The sequence below is a fragment of the Lissotriton helveticus genome, chromosome 4_1 (genome assembly GCF_964261635.1).
Source record: "Lissotriton helveticus chromosome 4_1, aLisHel1.1, whole genome shotgun sequence".
NCBI lineage: Eukaryota > Metazoa > Chordata > Amphibia > Caudata > Salamandridae > Lissotriton > Lissotriton helveticus.
Window position 1 is genome coordinate 1,042,277,279 of NC_136063.1, and position 19,147 is coordinate 1,042,296,425.

Below are 19,147 nucleotides of genomic sequence, written 5' to 3' on the forward strand. Positions count from 1 at the left end.
ACATACAATACATAACTTGCAATACATTAAATAATACACAATCTTATCATCAAACATTAGAACTCCTACCCTCCCAAGACCTACAATCCTATTTGCCTTCCTGCAACTGTAACTAACGACCCTCTAATGTAAACTCCCAAACCGCTTAACCTTTCCCCGCTCCTGTTCACCAACTCCCCAAACTTAACGATAAACTACCAAACTCCAGCCAAACTTGGCCAACTTCAAAAACAACTCCGCCAGCACCTGTTCCAAGCGACACCAGTACATAAACTTACCCCCCTATGCACCTGTTCTAACAAGAGCCCCTATCCAAAACCTACTAAAAACAAAACCTCCCCCAAAAACCGGAGCCCAGGGACGGTGGGTGCGGACAACAAAAACCCTGTCTACAGTGCTCCCAGCCACCAGGTCACCAGAACCTAAAATCGTGGCTGGGCAAGCGTAACACCCCTATACATAACCCTTGGACTATTTTTCTAATTGGGCTGCTTTTAGGCTATTTCCCAGGCAGCCCAAAGCAGCAAAATGGCTGCTCCCTGCTTGCCCCCCTCCCCTCCCAAATCTGCCCAGGGGGCAGACCTCGCGGTGCTCGGCTGCCCCCCAAAACCCCTTGGGAGGGAGGGAATGGGGGCAAGCATCAACGACAACCATTTGTGTGTGTAAATGGCCGCTTTATTGAAACAGGTGCACATCACACTTTATTAAAACTGGCAATTTGCCTTACAAAACTAAAATCTCTCTAAACATCCAATTACCTAACCCCTTGACATTTCCTCCCCCCACCCCTACGATCCCCACATGATAAAAAAAACGATCCTGCAACATACAATGCATAACTTGCAATACATTAAATAATACACATTCTTATCACCTAACATTAGAACTCCTACCCTCCCAAGACCTACAATCCTATTTGCCTTCCTGCAACTGTAACTAACGACCCTCTAATGTAAACTTCTAAACCACTTAACCTTTCCCCGCTCCTGTTCACCAACTCCCCAAACTTAACGATAAACTACCAAACTCCAGCCAAACATGGCCAACTTCAAAAACAACTCCGCCACCCAGGAAAAGGCAGACGAGTAGGTGCTTACACCGCCTCCACCTTTTCCTGCCCCCTCTCTCTCCCGCCCCCCAAGAACAGGCGCCCTGATGCCTTCTCCCCTCGGCCCTTCACTGCCGACGCACACCCAACAGCCTGGAAAACACCTCCCGTAATTCTAGAAGATAAAGGTCCATGCCCAGGCGTGAGAGGTGAGCCCCGTCACCCCTGACCAATTCCGGCACGTCGTACCGAATGTCCCGGTGCCAGACCCGCGAAAACCCCAAGTGCCTGCAGAAGCGAACCATCTCTACATTAATCTTCCGCCAGGCTTGATCCACCGCCAGGGGCTTCAATGCCCCTCTCCAAACCCTCCGTGGGACAAACTCGGTCCAGACGACGGTACACCCTGACCACTTCCTCCTGATTTCCTCCAAATCCCTCTTCATGGCCCTCATCAAAACCAGCCCCATTTCTTGAACCATATCATTGTCCCCCAAATGGAGAACCAACACATCAGGGCACCTACGCGCTACCAACAGCCTGTTAAGTGTACCAACCAACTCCTTCCAGTGCTTACCCCCTCTCCCAAACAACTGAACCTTAAAAACAGTAGGATTAAATCCAAAATTTTCCCCAAAGTAACTGTCCTGTGCTTGCACATGAGCCCGCTTTACAAATGAGTGGCCCACTATCCAAACTGTCTTGTCACGGGCGAGGGGACCAGCCACAGAACCTGAAACAAGAAACAAGAGTCAAACACAGGCCACAAAAACAACCGCGCTATCATTGAGCATCATTGCTGTGCACGTAATGCTTGTAACAGTCGGAGGACCACCTCCCCAGGTGCATAATGTCCCCTCGCCCCCACCCCTGCCTATGCGCCTCCGATGCCGTGCCAATGCAAAAAGAGTGCGTGCCAAATTTACTCCGTCCATCCCCAGCAGATCCAACATCCTCTGTAACACTGCCAACAGCTGCGATTCCGTCGTCCCTCTCCCGTCCGTGTGGCGAAATACCAACTCCTCTGCCGATCCAGCCGCCTGCCATTTCAACCCCCATCATACCTGGCACACGACCCCCACGGCTTCCTTCCCCAACGGCACCCATCTACCAACACTCCTCTGGTCTGTTTTGGACTTACGCAGCCACAGGCGTACCTCCTCTCCCCAAAAATCACCTCCGACCACCGTACCCCAGTACCTGCCCTCGACCCCAGCAGCTCAGACACCCGAAACGCTCCAGCAAACATCCATGCCAACAGGGTAGCGAACAAGCAAACTTCCCCCCATCTCTGCATACCAACGACAAGGCTCCCACAACTCTCCCCAACAAGACTCACGATAAAGGGAGCCAAACCCGACCTGACTTCCCACACTCCCAGGCCCAACTCTCCAACATCCGTGACCCGAGTTTGCCTGCTGACGGTGCGTAACCCCACAAGAGTTTGCCCATAAAGGCAATCACGGATAACTTGCCCGCTATAGTGACCCGTGTGAGGCCCTTGGTGATCAGCGACAGTATAAACTGTACCACATCTTCCTGACTCTCCCTCCTCGGAGCCCGCCAACACGCCCCGGATGCCACAAATTCCCCCCATGCAGATACATACATCGTCCTCGTCGACACCGCCAAGGACCCTAAAACCAGCTGCAACATCCTGTGTCCCGATCCGCGTCCTTGGCTAACCCACAGAATCTCCCCCACTGCGAACGAGACAAAGGATCCGCTATGTCATTATTGATCCCAGGAACGTGCCCCGTGCGAAAAGCAATGTCATGGCGCAGGCAACTCAACACAAACACCCTCAACAACTTCAGAACCTGCTCATCCCTGGCGGACTGGTGATTCACCACCTGCACCACTGCCATGTTGTCCACATTAAAAGTCACACGCCTGTGGGCCAACACCTCCCCCCACAGCGAGACCGCCACTACCAGAGGGAAGAGATCCAAGAGCTCAATGCTCCTCCCACCCCCAGCCCACTCCGGGGGCCACTTCTCCACACACCACCGCCCTTGCCAGTACAGCCAAAACCTTCGCTCCCTGCCGCGTCTGAAAATATCTGGACATCCCAGACCAGTTCCTCCCCCCTCTGCATAGCGACTCCGTTAACATGTTTCAGAAAAAAACTGCCACATCCGCAAATCTTTGCGAATGCCTGCGGACAGCCTCACATGGTGATGCGGAGGCCTCCTCCCCACCAAGGCCCTGCCCAACCTCCTACAGAACGTCCGCCCTACCCGCACCACTCTGCAAGTAAAATTAAGGTGCCCTGAATCTCCAAAACCGTGACTTTTGGCCTTCCCAACATGACCTCCAGCAGTCCCAACATCTGCTGCTTCTTTTCCACTGGTAAACGGGCCTCCAAGGCCCCCGAGTCCAGCTCAATGCCCAAGAATGACAGCGCCGTGCCTGGCCCCACTGTCTTCTCCGGTGCCAATGGCACGGCCAGGTACCCCATGAGCTCCTTAAACCTGTCCAGCGCCACCTGGCATTCCGTGGAGTCTGGGGCCCCAACCAAGAAAAAGTCATCCAGGTTCCTTAAAAAAACACTGCAGGAACGTACTGAAGCACTCGAAAAGTGCGCATGACATCGAGCAGCCCATCGGCAAGGCCTTGTCCACATACCAGCGGCCGTTAAACTGGATCCCCTGTAGGCCCCAATCATCTGGGTGAACCGGAAGCAGCTGGAAAGCCGATTTGATGTCGCCCTTTGCCATTTTCGCAGTTGCGCCCGCAGCCACCAAAAGGGCAGTGGCAGCGTCAACTGACGAGTACGACACCGTAGCCTCCCGCTCATCAATGTAGTCGTTGACCGAACCAGCTTCAGGCCACGACAAGTGTTGAATGAGGCGAAACTGCCCCACCTCCTTCTTGGGCATCACCCCAATGGGGGACACAATCAACTCCTCCAACGGCCAGCCTTCTTTGTCCAATTTCTCTTGCACCACCTCCGGGTGCTCCCTGGCTGACCTCAAATTATCAGCCCATCTCCTCAGCCGTGGCCCCTCATAGCCTAACCGAAAGCCTTCCAAAAACCCGATCCACCCTAACTGGAGTACGAGCCCTTTGGCCCAGACCCCTTACCTCCTCTACCACCTCCAGATTGAGGAGCGCTCCCCGATCGCACTCCCCCAGCCTGCCCTTGTTGCGTCCCGTGTTGCCGCCCCGCTGCTCCCCAACATCGCACCACAGGGTGGCCGAACTTACTGCAACCGGAACACTCATGCTTAAACCAGCAATGTTCCTCCCTAGTGCACGCCCCTTTATTGTAGTCCCAACAGGACCCCACTTACCCCGACTGAGTTTTAGATCCCTCCCCCAACCCTCCACGTGTGGGGCGGCCCTGAAAGGGCTGGTAAATAATGGGCAGCCCGCTTGCCGTAAAGATAGTTTTCCCCCGACCCAGCCAGCCCCATCGTGTGCTGCCATAAATCGGAATCCAACTCACCTCGGGGTCCCTCGCCATCCGGGCTCTGAACTCCTCGTCATACTGAGCCCACGCATACCCGCTCCCGTGATCTGGGCCTTCCTTATGACGTCCATGTACTTAAACAGGGACACCGCCCGCTCCGGGAATTTCCCACAATACACGCTGGCAAAAATTAAAAAGGCAGCCGTCCAGTTTTCGATCCTGAGAGGCACTTTAGGCCTCCTCTGTAGTTCGTATTCCTCCTCTTTAGACCCTTCCTTTGCCCGCACTTCCCGATGTAAAAGCTTCAGTAACTCAACATACTCCCCCTTCCATATGCGCTCCTTAGTCGAGATCATCAGATGCGCGCCCGGCGGTTTTGTGACCCCATGTACGGCAGCCGCTTAACCTTCAGCTCCTTACTCTCAGGCTTCTGCGCCCTACCCGCAGCTGCCCCCGCACCCACCATGCAATCCCCGCTCGCTGCCCCAGCAGCAACCGCACCGCCAGCGCTCTCAGGCACCCCCGCCTTCTTGCCGACGTCCTTCTTCAACCTTCCACTGGGCCCCACCACCCCGTCATCCGGGCCCACTCCTTTGTCCACCACATATTTCCCCCTCCTTAGGTGATCCACCCCTCCCCCACCTCCCCCCACCCCAACAGACACCATGTGAGCCGCTCGGTTACCTGCTGCCAACGACACCGCGCGCCGCTCATCGACCCACCGGTCCAGGGACGCCATCCTCTCCTAATAAGATGTCCGGGCTGTCCTTTCCCGTGGGCCCCGTGACACCTGCAAAACACCAACACCATTAGTGGACCCCCCACTGCCCTCACCATCCCTCAACTCTCCTTCCTCTAAACTGTCATCATCGTCAATTACTTGCACCCCGCCATGTACATAACCCTACCTGGCCGGCGGCGCCGACTGTACCCTGCTAGAAACACCAAACACATCCCTTGCCAACTCCATGCCAATAAAAACATTCAAAGCGGTGCTCCTCTTCTGTTGGTGCCCCCCAAGCCGTAGAGGCCCTGTGGGTGGAGGGGTCAGCGAGCCCATTATGGGCCTTCTTGTGCCGGCTGCGACGGGATTCCCGCCGGTGCCGGGCATGCCACGGGAGGCTCAGCCCTCCCTTCACCTTGGCGTCGAGGGGCCGTCCTCAGCCCTGCCAAGTCAGGAACCCCATGGCGAGCGTCCTCCTGCGTCCTCCTCAAGGTCCGGTGTGCTGGGTCCCTCAAACTGAGCCTCACCGCCACCTCCACAACGCCCCCCCACCCCCCACCTACCTACTGCCCGAACCACCAACCTCTACCTGACCCCCGCTTCACCCCCGCCCTCCTCCTCATCACTCCAAACCAACCCCCCTACCCCCACCCCCATCATCTGAGGAAACCTCTCCCACCCCACAACCCCCGAACTATCCGCCCACCACAATGGGCCCACCACCTCCCTGCTGCGGTGCCCTGCTCCCCCCAATGCCCCCCGTGCCTCATGCACCCCCTCCTACCAGGTGATGAACACATCTAGCCCCTCCCATTCCCTCTCACTATCCTCGGACTCCAACAACAAAGGAGACATCCCCCCACTCGCCTCCTGTCCCCCCCACAGACCCCGGACCCCTTCCCCCCAGACTCCTCCCCTGCTCCCCCTCCAAGTCGCCCATGGACAGCTCAGCCCCCCACCCACCTGTGCCCCACTGTAGTCATTCCCTGCGCCCCCTGGGAGATCCTCCCTGGCCCCCTGTCACCCTCTGGCCCCATTCTGCCCCTTACCCTTCCTGGGGGGATGGGCTCTCCCTGCGCCCCCCACACCCCCCTGCCTTCGCACCTTCGTCCAGCCTCACCCCCTTTCTCCCTCCCCCCTCATGACTTGCCAACATCCCCAGCCCCCCGAGGCCCTACCTGCGCCAACCCTGCCACCCCCGTGCTAGCGGGGCAGACAGAAACAACCTTCTCCCGCTGCAGGGGGACACCCTCCTCCCCGCCGCACGCTGTGATCCCATGCCCGAGCCTCCAGCCGATCGCTCGGAGGCCCGAGCTGAACTCTTCTGAGCTCCGCATCGTGCCCCGCCTCCACGCTCAACCGCTCCCGAAGTACCAGGGCAGTCGCCTGTCAGTCTCGCGGGCAGTGGGGAGCCGCCAGCAGCGCTCCCCTGCCGCTCCCCCGTGTCACCCGCAACGCGGCTCCTGGCCCCTCCCGCCTTCACCACACGCGATGACGACGATGGGGAGCCGCCAGCAGCGCTTTCCTGTCGCTCTTTCCTGCCGCCGGCTCCCCCACCTCCCCAACCCCCGACTCCACTCGCAGGCCCGCGTCCCCAGCATCAGCGTGGCACTGCGCCCTTACCTGAACTCGCGCCCCCTTCCGAGGCGGTGAACATGCCAAAACGGCCACCGCCACCCCAGCGGATGCACGCCTCACAGGGCGCGCTCCGCACTGGGGGCCCACAAGCAAGTCCATCCGCCCTGCTTCGCTAAGCAGGCGGATGGCTTCCAGAACCCTGAAATCCTCATTGGCCATCACAACAGACTACCGCAAACAGCTACGCAAAGTCCACCACAAAACTTGCCAAAGGCCTGACAACAAAAACCCTGTCTACAGCGCTCCCAGCCACCAGGTCACCAGATCCTAAAATGGTGGCTGGGCAAGCGCAACACCCCTATACATAACCCTTGGGCTATTTTTCGAATTGGGCTGCCTTTGGACTATTTCCCAGGCAGCCCAAAGCAGCAAAATGGCTGCTCCCTGCTTTCCCCCCTCCCCCTCCCAAATCTGCCTGGGGGGCAGACCTCACGGTGCTCGGCTGCCCCCCAAACCCCCCAAACCCCCCTTCACCATGAGAGAAAGCTGCGCCAGGGAATTGACTGCGTGTGCCTGCACTGGAGGGGCCAGGAGTAAAATACTTACAGCCGCCATGAAGGAAGCTGCGACTGTGGGCTTTACATAATTCATGAGCCCTGCTACGGAAACACATTACGGCATGTGTGTTCTTTTTATTTTTTTTACAGTTTTGTAGTTTGTGACCGAAGACGCTTTATGTGAGCACTAAGAATTATGTTTTTCCCTCAGTGACTATGACTGTCATATCAAATATCCCCCTTTTTTCCTTCCAGTATTGGGCAGGGTTATTCTAAAATTATGTCCGCCGCCAGAAATCTTTGTGGAATAATGGCAAGGGGGCAGGTTTTAGTGTGCCACTACCTAAAGTCCAAGTAATGTAGTGCAACCTGTGATGATTCCCATGCCTGAGCATGGGTGAAGGTAATGTGCATTGCCTTATGTATAATTTCCCCAACAGCCAAAATTCTCATTATGTTTTTATATGCATTTTAGTGGTTCAAGAACCATGCTATCTTCCCCAGCTGCTAACAACGATTGGTACTTGTTTTTGACGTTGTGATGCACTCCTATTCTCTTCAGACTGGGCCCGGTCCGCTGCTTACAGTCGTAGGCCCCCCGAGAGGGTTAATGCTTTGAAGACGGTCACACCGCCTGCGCACATGCGCCGCGCGGCCCGGTCCTCATTCCGGAGCACGGGCCTGTCAGGATAACGCTACGTTGGAAGCGGCTGAACACCAGTTCCTTTCAACATGACATTGTTCGGGTTTCTGCCCCTTGGGTGTCTTGTTGTTGTGACTGGTGTGCATGGGCGTCCGCAGAAATTTTTCCAGGGGGGGGGCAAAATGTTAATGTCATCACCATCCTCCGACATGATGTGTGCCATGTGGGGCACAAGAAACACTGGGGCGCAGGAGGAGCCATGGGGGGGCAGGAAGCAGGCCGCATATGATCTCATACACCATAGGGTTGCTGTGCCACAGCCATCTCTTTCTTTTGTGGCACCCCAAAATCCATACCTACCCTGGTCCCTAAAATTACCCACTAGCACCCCAAAACCCATATCCATCCTGAACCCTAAAATTACCCCACCCCCCCAAACTCATACCCTCCCTGGACCCTAAAATTACGCCCCTGGCACCCCAAAACCCATACCAAACCTGAACCCTAAAATTACCCTCTAGCACCCCAAAACCCATACCCACCCTGAACCCTAAAATTACCCCTGCCCCCAAAACTCATACCTCCCCTGAACCCTAAATTACCCCCCTGGCACCCATAACCCAACCTGACCCCTAAAATTGTCCCCCTGGCACCCCAAAACCCATACCCACCCTGAACCCTAAAATTACCCCCCTGGCACCCCAAATCCAATACCTGCCCTGAACCCTAAAATTTCCCCCTTGCACCCCAAAACCCGTACCCACACTGAACCCTAAAATTACCCCCTGGTACTCTAAAACCCATACCCACCCTGAACCCTAAAATTATCCACCTGGCACCCCAATCCCTAACCCACCGTGAACCTTAAAATTACTCCCTGGCACCTTAAAACCCACACCCACCCTGATCCCTAAAGTTACCCCCTGGAACCCCAAAGCTGAACACTACATTCTGATTGTGTATCGTGCCGCCTCCCTGTTCAGGGTGGGTCTGCTGGTCCGGATCGGCTCGCCCTGGTCCGGTTCTGCTCGCCCTTCTCTGGAGCTGTTCTGCCTGCCCAGTCCCTCTTCCGGACCCACCGAGCCTGCCTCCGTGCACACTACCTGGACCTACTCTGTCTGGCCTGGTTCTTTCTCCTTTGGACCCGCTGTCTTCACTGGCGTAGTTAGGACACAGGTCTCACTTCTCTGAAGTTGCTCTTACCCTCAATGAGAAAGACTCGGAAGGGCTGTATGATCATTTCTACTCATGGATAAATCTTGCATATGCCTGCTCGTTGTGCCTCCTCCCTGCTCTGGACTACAGTGGTGACGACACATGGACTCAGCCCCTCTACTCTTAGCATCCACGCTTCCTAGCCCATCTGGATATCCCCCTCTGTACTGACTTATGTCTAAGACTTCATTTACACTCGTTTTCTGTTTATGTTATCTTTCTTGATAAATGCAACTTATTAAATCAAAAATCATCCATTGATGTCCACCATTTTATGTCAGAGCGGTGTCTCCCTTAAAATATACTCTTTTATTCAAATGTGACTTTTCTTTCTGCTTAGTAATTTACTTAACAGCAACTGTTCTAGGCAGTCCATCACTATAATCCAATAATTATTTGAAAAGACTTTGCCTCAATCTTGTTATTGTGTCAGAGCGCGCTATAAAGTCCGAGGTCTCCTGGTGCATTTGACTAAATTATAAGATGGAGGGGGGGCACAGGATACTCAGAAGGATCTAGTAAAGAGCAGAGTCTCCAGGTGTTGTCTAGATGTGACGTGCGATGAGATGCACAGGAGTTCACCTAGAAAAGAGTGCCAAAGGGACGGTGCAGGAAAATGAAGCCCGCGTCTTGTCCTACTGAGCCCTGAGTCGCAGAGGAGCTTCAGACTAGTACAGAGAGTGCGAGCTGGAGAGGAACAGTGGCTGGAGCACCATGTGTAATGCATAGTGGCATGGGCGTCTGCAGGGCCGGCTTTAACGCTGGTGGCACCCAGTGTGACAATGTTAGTTGGCCTCCAATGACCACCTCCACCACGGATTCTCTCACTAGCACCCTTTAACAGTGACCAAGTCTACATAACCACTCTCAGATGCATTGAATTCGTTATATAGCGCTACTCATACCATTAAAGTATGTCAGAGCACTTTGCATCACACACACACTACACAGACAATCAATCATACTTGTGTAAATTAGTGTATAGGAAATGTTACATAAGCCACAGGACTTACACATACATGCATCATTGTGACATTTTGCACTTCTTAATTTGCGAAAAATAAGGAATCGCAAATTAAGAAGTGCAAAATGCTATGCATCATTATTTTCGGTATTCATTTGTGATTCGGTAAAAATCGCAATTTTTACCGAATCCCAAATAAATACCGAATTCTTAAGTTAATTTTCGCAATTCCCATTGATTCCTATGGGCCAAAAGGCCCATAGGAGTCAATGCAAATTGCGAGTGACACTTAGAAAATTTCATGGGTGCAGGGGGGGGTCCAAAGGACCCCCCCATGCACCCCTGAAATGTATTTTTCGCATCATGTTTCACACACACATGTCCTAAGGACATGTGTGTGTGAAACATGAATGTTGAAAAAAAAACATTTTCAGCTTTTTAAACACTTTTTCCAAATGTACCGAGTGGTTCAACCACTCGGTAAATTTGGCACCCTAATTGCGAATTTACAGTTTTAAATTTAATGATGCATTGCTTTTAAGAAATCGCACATCTGCGACTTCTTAAAAGCACCCGCAATTTTAGAACTCGCAAACATGTTACGATTTCTAAAATTGCTTCATGCATCCCAAAAAGCACTTTTGCATTCGCAAACGGCCGATTTTAAGGAATCGCACCGTTTGCGACTACAAAAATGCTTGATGCATGTGGGGGTTAATGTGTAGGAGTCATATGTCATCCATACTGGTAGGCAGTATAGTTTAGGAGTGCTTGGTGTGGAGAAGCACAAACTCAGAGTCGAAAAAGAAGCAGCATAGTTGGGAGTTTTCATTAATAATAAGAATCAATTTCTACCCAAATTAAAAAAATTTGCAACATTAATCAATGTTCTGTACTTAGCAGAGTGCATGCACTTCTATGATGAAAGTTAATACCTCACTATTCTGTATTAGGACTTTTCGTTATAAATTGCAAGTAACAAAGGGATGGCTCTTTTAAAAGCAGTAACCTGCTGATCTATTTACATTAAATGCACTCTAATCTACTTGGTACACGTTCTTTGCAGTAGGCATATTAACCCTCTGTGCTACCTTCACATGAGTCGAAATTAAACCTCAACTACACAAAACTCTGATCTCTGGCCAGGAAGAACATTAATCACAGGAGTTATCTTGACATTTTTGTGAGGCCCCGCAATTGTAGGAGGAAAGGAACGCTCAGTAGGTGATTTTAAAATCATAATTAATTTGTAAACACGGCGCCCCCAGGAAGCCAGCATCGCACGCCCTAGCGCCAGCCCTGGCAGGAGGGCAAGGAGGGGTGCTCCAGGGGGGGGCAAGCGCCCCTCCTTGCCCCCCCCCTGCGGACGCCCATGCTGGTGTGTCTTTCTTCTCTTGCTGCTGAAGTGGGACCAACAATGGGGCTTCGCAAGAAGTGTCAGGAGCACCCGTTCACCCCCTCAAGTTCCCAGCCTGTGCCCCCCAGGCTAGCCGCTGAGATAGTCAAGTGGGTTAATGCACTGACAGCAAATGGCCGGATTCGACCTCGCCGGGGCCGAGTCAGCCTTTTGTCCTACCACAGGCTTTAAAATCAATACGATTAAAGCGGGTGATTACATTTATTATTTAACCACCATGTGATATTATGATGTGGTTAGCCCATGATATAAACAAAACTGTACGCCAATCCGACTCTTTCAACACAATGTAAGCAAGATAGCTTACTGTGTTAAAAGTTCGCCGTCATTGAAAGGCAAGGGCAGAGCAAATGCAGTGGGCACTGGGGCCCAGAGGACTGAAGGGCCCAATGCACCACATTATTTGTGTATTTCGCAGTAACAGTTAGGAGGGCCATTTGTTTCCTTGCGCTAGGGCCAATAACATACTTGCGTTAAAAAGGACCTAAAATTCTGGCAAAGCCAAGTAACCTTTCCATCATTTCCAAGTTGATATACTGAGGTCAATTCGATTGCCACTTTCTATAGAATTTGGGAATCTCTTGGAGATAGAGATGGGCTGTTCTGAGGTTGCACCTAGAAGTATAGGGCCCGATGTAGGTTGCCAATTACCGGTCGGTAACGGCCGATTTCGGCCGTTACCGACCGGTATTTGGGATTTGTAATGTAGGGGGCCTTTGATTTACAGAATCGGTAAATTTACCGATTCGGCAAATTTACAGAATCGGTAAAATACCGAATCGGTAAATTTACCAATTCTGTAAATCAATATGTAGGTGGCACTGTAATCAGTGCCACAGGCCCTTACCAAATCGTTATTTACCATGGAATACTATTCCATGGTAAATAACGAATTCCTTTGTACATGCACATCTGTGCATGTACACCTGTGCCATGTGACACACAGACATGCCCTTAGGGCATGTATGTGTGCCACATGGCACACAAGCCAGAAACAGGGGTGCAACAGGGTGTCAAAGTGACACCCTGTCCCCCTTGTAAAATCGGTAATTTTACCGATTCGGTAATTACCGAATCGGTATTTGCTATTGAATCCTATGGGCTTCAAGGCCCAAGGGAATCAATGGCAAATACTGATTCGGTAATTACCGAATCGGTAATTACCGAATCTTACCGATTCAGTATTTTTACCGAATTTTTTACCTACATAGCAATTACCGATTAGTAAATACCGAATCGGTGAAATTCGGTATTTACCATTCGGTAACTTGCTATTACCTACATCTGGGCCATAGTTCTTTATTCTACAGGAAACAAAGATGGGGCTTTTACTCTGCTGGAGTTTGAAAATCGTGCAGTCTGATTTGAACAATGTTCTTTGTGCAATTGGAAGCCAGTGTAGTTTCTTTACTAAGGGCGTAGTGTGGCAGCATCTTGGCTGTCTCTACATCAATCTAGCTGCATGATTATGGACCAGCTGCAGTCTTTGGCTCAGACCCTTTGGGAGGCCCAGGTAAAGGGCATTAACATACTCAATGCAGGACATCACTAGTGCAACTACAATCTGGATGAAGACTTCAGTTGAGGAAAATTCCGATTTGTTTTTATTTTACTGAGCTGAAAGAAACAGGAAGAAGTGATTGTTGCAATCTGGGGTTTCATTAACAGATCTTCATCAACAAGATTGCCAAGACTCTGCATAGTCAATAGGTCTCGCCTTTGGGACCTTATAAGTATTTAATTCTACAGCACAATATCCTTGGTGCAACAACAACTGTTGCATGGCTTAACACTTATAATGTCCCAAAAGCGAGACCTATTGGCTATGCCAATGCTTGTTTTGCAATATGTCTAGCTGTGGATTTTGGAGCCTAGCTCAGCTAGCACATGGGGAAACCTAGTCAACCTGTATCACGGATGGGTTGATTTGTGATTCTCTCACCAGCTTCTGATACCCAGCATCCCTTGCAAACCATAACCTTTGTCCAAATAAACACATTTTCCTCACATTTCTGGAAAGGAACGCTCTCAAATCTGCTGGGAGTCACAAACTTCAACCCACCCAGCACTCCTCCAAATCTTCTAATAAAAATGGTACCTCACTTGACTGGGTAGGCCTAGTGTCCACAACAGGAAACGGCCTAAAACGCAATGTGGGGGTCATCAGATTTATTCAGTGAAAACGGACCTTTTTTCGCAATGTGCCTAGCTGTGGATTTTGGACCCTAGCACAGCCTGCACATACTGAAACCTAGCAAAACTGTACCTTTTAAAAACTAGACATCCAGGGCAATCCAGTATGGGGTGACTTGAGTGGCTCTCGCCAGGTTCTGTTACCCAGAATCCCTTGCAAACCTCAAACTTTGTAAAACAACACACATTTCTCTCACATTTCTGTGATGAAAAGTTCTGGAATCTGCGGGGAGCCAAACACTTCCACCCACCAAGCATTTTCCTAAGTGTCCCAATAAAAAATGTAGACCTAGTGCCCATAACAGGAAACGGCCAAAAATGCAATGGTGGCACATTACATTTTTCCAGTGAAAACGAATCCTTTTTTCCCAATGTGTCTAGCTGTGGATTTTGGACCCTCGTTCAGCCGGCACCTAGGGAAACCTAGAAAAACTGTACCTTTTAAAAACTATACATCCAGGGCAATCCAGTATGGGGTGACTTGAGTGGCTCTCACCAGGTTCTGTTACCCAGAATCGCTTGCAAACCTCTAACTTTGTAAAACAAAACACATTTCCCTCACATTTCTGTAATGAAAAGTTCTGGAATCTGCGGGGAGCCATAAACCTCCACACACCAAGCATTTTCCCAAGTGTCCCAATAAAAATGCTACCTCACTTGTGTGGGTATGCCTAGTGCCCGTGACAGGAAACGGCCCAAAATGTAATGGTGACATTTTTCCAGTGACAATTTACCCTTTTTTCCCAATGTGTCTAGCTGTGGATTTTGGACCCTCGTTCAGCCGGCACCTAGAGAAACCTAGAAAACCATTACATTTTTGAAAGCTAGACACCCAGGAAAATTCAGGATAAGGTGAATTGTGTGGCTCTCACTAGGTTCTGATACCTAGAAACCCTTGCAAACCTCAAACTTTGAAGAAAAAAAACACATTTTCCTCAGTTTTCTGTGATGGAAAGTTTTGGAATCTGCGGGAAGCTACAAACTTCCACCCACCCAGCATTACACCAAATCTATCCAATAAAAATGGTACCTCACTTGATTGTGGGTAGGCCTAGTGCCTGTGACAGGAAACACCCCAAAAAAGTACTGTAGAGACTTCAAAATTATTGATCACAAAACTACCTGATTTTGCAAGGGAGTCACCTGTGTTTTTGGCCCCTGGTGTGTGACTTTTGTACAGGTGAGCGAGTGGGTATGTCAGTGGATGTATGAGTAAGTGAGTGACTGTGTGAGTATCAGTCTGGGTGTGAGAGTGGGTTTGTAAGCGGCTATAATAGTGAATGAGAGTGTGAATTAGTGACTCTATGGGTGAGTGTGCAGGGGTGTCTGTTGTTGTAAATGGTGATTGAGAGACTGCTTGACTGTCACAATGGGAGACTGAGGAGATACATAGGTGTCTGTATGGGGGAGTGACAGGGTGCACAAGTAGATGTACAGGTACATAAACAGGTGTGAAAGTGAGTATATGGGTGAGTGAGTGGGTGTGTGAGTGGCACTGTGGGTGACTGAATAGGTGTGTGAGTGCTGTATTGGTGAATTAGTGACTGCGACAGAGGTTGTATGGGAGAGTGTGTGCTTGTCTCAGTGACTGCATAGGTGAGTGAGTACATGTGTTAGTATATGCATGAGTAAGTGAATGGCTATGTGAGTAAATGTATGGGTGAGTGGGTAGGTGTGTGAGTAGCTGTATGGGTGACTGATTTACTGTGTAAGAGTCTCTATGGGTGTATGACTGGATATCTAAGTATCTGTATGTCTGTGTACCTGGATGTGTGAGTGGGCTTATTGGTCAGTGAATAGGTGCATGAGTACCTGTATAAGCAAATTAGTGGTAGCATTAGTGGCTGTATGGGTGAGTTGCTGTGTGAGTGGCTTCATGGATCAGTGAGTAGCTACATGAATGTTTGTATAGGGGTATAAGTGGGTGTGTCGGTGGTTCTGTGGAGGATGTCATCAGTGACGTCCTTTGAGATTTCATCAGTGATGTCACTGACCGCCTAATGAGTGATGTAATATGTGAGGTCATAAGTAGAGTGTTGCAGGGGCCAAAGTCATAGTTAGCTCAGGTAACTATAACTGCTGACTTTCTCTGGTTTTGTACGAGTGAAATGTGAGCCTTACTGTAATGTCTCCGTAACCTGTGGTTTTTTTTCAATGAATTTCTAAGGTTTTTTAAAATTTTATTTCTTAACTATAACGTCCCTCTAACCTTTGGTTTTATACGTGAATTTCTAGAGCCTTTTTAATTCTATTTCCTAACTATTATATTCCTGTAACCTTTGTTTTGTTAATGAATTGCTAAGAGTTTTTTTAATTCTATTTCCTAACTATGATGTCCCTCTAATCCTTGTTTTCTTCCAGTGAATTTCTAGGTTTTTTAAAATTCTATTTCTTAACTTTAATGTTCCTGTGACCTTTGCTTTTTTCAGTGAATTTCAACTTTTTAAAATTTTGATTTCGTAATTGTAGCCTGTTGAGTTTTTTTTGTGTGAAATGAACATCATGCCATATGACCGCGTATTTAACCCCTCCCCTGCACCGAACGTTCCGCGCTGGTGCGGAACGTTCTATTGCGCAGGCGGGGCCGGAACGTTCAGCGGACGTGCGCAGCACTACAGAGGTAGTGCATGCGACGTCCGCTGAATATGGCCAGCACTGAAGGGGTTAAGCCATTGTTTTCTGTAACACATGTACAGAACTGCAGTACTTTCTAATGGGTATTTAGTATGCGCCTCCCCTTTGGGAAAATGTATAGTGCATGTCCTACACGACAGCTGTGTAGAAGATTTCAAGGAAATGGGTCCAGTAACCATGTATGTCTGTAACTTTGACAATGTGATTGCTGTTCGAGTGTCTTCAACACATAACTGTACAAGGTGGAACTGCAGAGGAAACACATTTGTCAATTTATATTAGACAGCAGTAAGTGATTTTTTCTATGGTGGAGATGTGATTGTATTCTTAGGTATCAAGACTCTATCTCTGAAATCGCCAGTAAATGCAACTCAGGGACTTTTTACTAAGCTGAGCATCACCCTGGGAAAAGGGTGCAAAGACGTTGCATACTGCTAATGCATTTGGAGCGTGAACAAGTGAGCAGAGCTTTTAGGAAAGTTTGTATACTGCTAGTTTTTAAAAGGTTACATCATGATCTGTGGTGTCACCAGCAAATGACAACAAAGAACTGTGTCATCACAGACACGACTTGAGATATTGTGCTTGAGAAAAACAGGGATGCAAACACCTCCATCACGGATTACATTTAACTTTTGGTGGAAATGCACAAAAAACACACTTGCTTTGCCTTGGTGTTGCCCACAAAGTTAGCATGATTAGTAGTTTACCAAAGTGGAGCTTCAACTTGGGCACCTGCTTTGTTTATATCTCCGAAGGCTTCCAGTTGAAGTTTACTTTCTGTGAAATAAGCATTGTGCCACAATGAATCAGGCCTTGCGTAATATATGCAAGAAGAGGCCAGTGTTTTGTGCAACACCTATACCAATCTGGAGTACTTTCTAGTGACTAATTAGTAAGTGCTACCTGGTTGGTTAAATGTATAGTGCATCTCCAACACAACAACTGCATAAAGGACGTATTGAAAATGTTTTCAGATATCTTGTGTGTCTGTAACTTTGCCAATGCCATTGTTCCTCGAGCGCCTTCTTCACATAACATTACAAAGAAAAACTGCAGAAAAAACACAGTTGGATGATTTCTTCTTTGCAAAAGTAAGTGATACTTTGTTTGGTAGAGATGCAATCGTATTCCTAGGCATGAGAAATGCATTTCCAAAATCAGCAGGAAACGTGCTGGGGAGGGCATATTAGTAAGCTGTCCATCATCCTGGTAAAAAGCTGAGAGACGAGCGGTCATAATCCGTCTCTGCTCCCGGTTCCTGCGCTGTGTGGGAGCCTAATTTGGCGGTCCCACAGAGTCCCGGGGGCTGAATCCAACACCTTTCGGCATCGGAAGGTGTAGAGCACCGCTGGAGAGCACCTACCTGCTCCATTAGACGCGGGATCGTCCCTGGCGCGACCTAAGAAGGCTCTCGTACCCGTGAGGCAAAATGGCGACCTCCGGGCGTCCTTGATCACCGGATCCTTTGGTGCCAGTGGAGGATGCCACCTGAAGACCTTGGCCTCCCATTTCATATCTAGGACAAGGACAGGGGGAACCCTACTCACTAAGGAACCAGGGTACTAGGTTTATGAAAGAAACAACGGTTCCTGTGGCAAGTACAAGTGATTATAGCAATTAAAATGCTCAATGGCGATACGTAAGGTACAGTAATGTCAGAGGACAAGGAACCACTCACACAGGAAGGTTGATTATAACAAGATTTTTAGTTTTATATAAATTGTAAACATTTAATAAAGAAATAACTATGGTGAATTATGTCCCCATGTGAAATGGAACCTAAATGTGAATATTAACGTGGCATACTATATACAAGGTTTCCAGAAGTTCAAAGAATGACCATTTATGTATCCATGTTTGACAGCATGAGTATACAATGATACACGCTGAGTAGTGGCTCGTTCTCTTATACTTGTTGACAGCGTTTCGACCCCTATGTGGGTGGGGGGGGTCTCTTCAGGACTATGATTGCTGGGACATCTAAAATGGAAAAAGAGATAGCATAAGGCCCATGTACCGGCGCTAATGCTGGAGTGGACTGGAAAAGGTATCAGAAGGGGGAATACCTGTCTTGGTAATCACGCAGCCTTGGTGAACGTGTGCCACCGTGGAAAGTGAAATAATTAAAAGTGACTCTCATGAGCACCCTGCCGGGTTCTGTCACGTAAGGGTAAAAAGAAGGAGAGAGTCACTTTAATGTACCAAGGAATATGCTGCAACTATTAAAGTAAGGTAAGAATACCACTTACCTCAATGTGAGGCAAGGAGTGCGCTAAGAATATTGTTGGGCTGGTTGCTCCTGTTCAAACACGCTACAGCCGTAGCAGTGCTGATGTTCCCTTGATTTAGTCAGTCACGGTGGACTGTAGTGCCTAAAGGAGGGCAAGGAGTTGGTTCAGATAGTTGGCAGATAAAATGGGGACAATGGGAGGGGAAGTTCTCAACCGAATTCTTACCCGTACGAGGATATTTAACCCGCCACCCCGGACAGGATGTCACCGTCGGTGACTCTTAGGTTCTGGCCCGGGGTAGCGATGGATCAGGTAAGGGAATGACTCGATTCCGGTTTGCTCCCTTGGTTTGTTTTCTTTAATGGGAATAGCCTGCTAGGGAGGACCCATATTGTTTGACTTGGTACGTGGTTCTCGACACGACCATGCTCTTGTGGTCTTTTGTTTTGCCCACTGGGTTACCATTACATTGCGGTTTCTCGCTGAGTAGGCTGTACCCTGTGGATCTTACTATGCAATTCAATC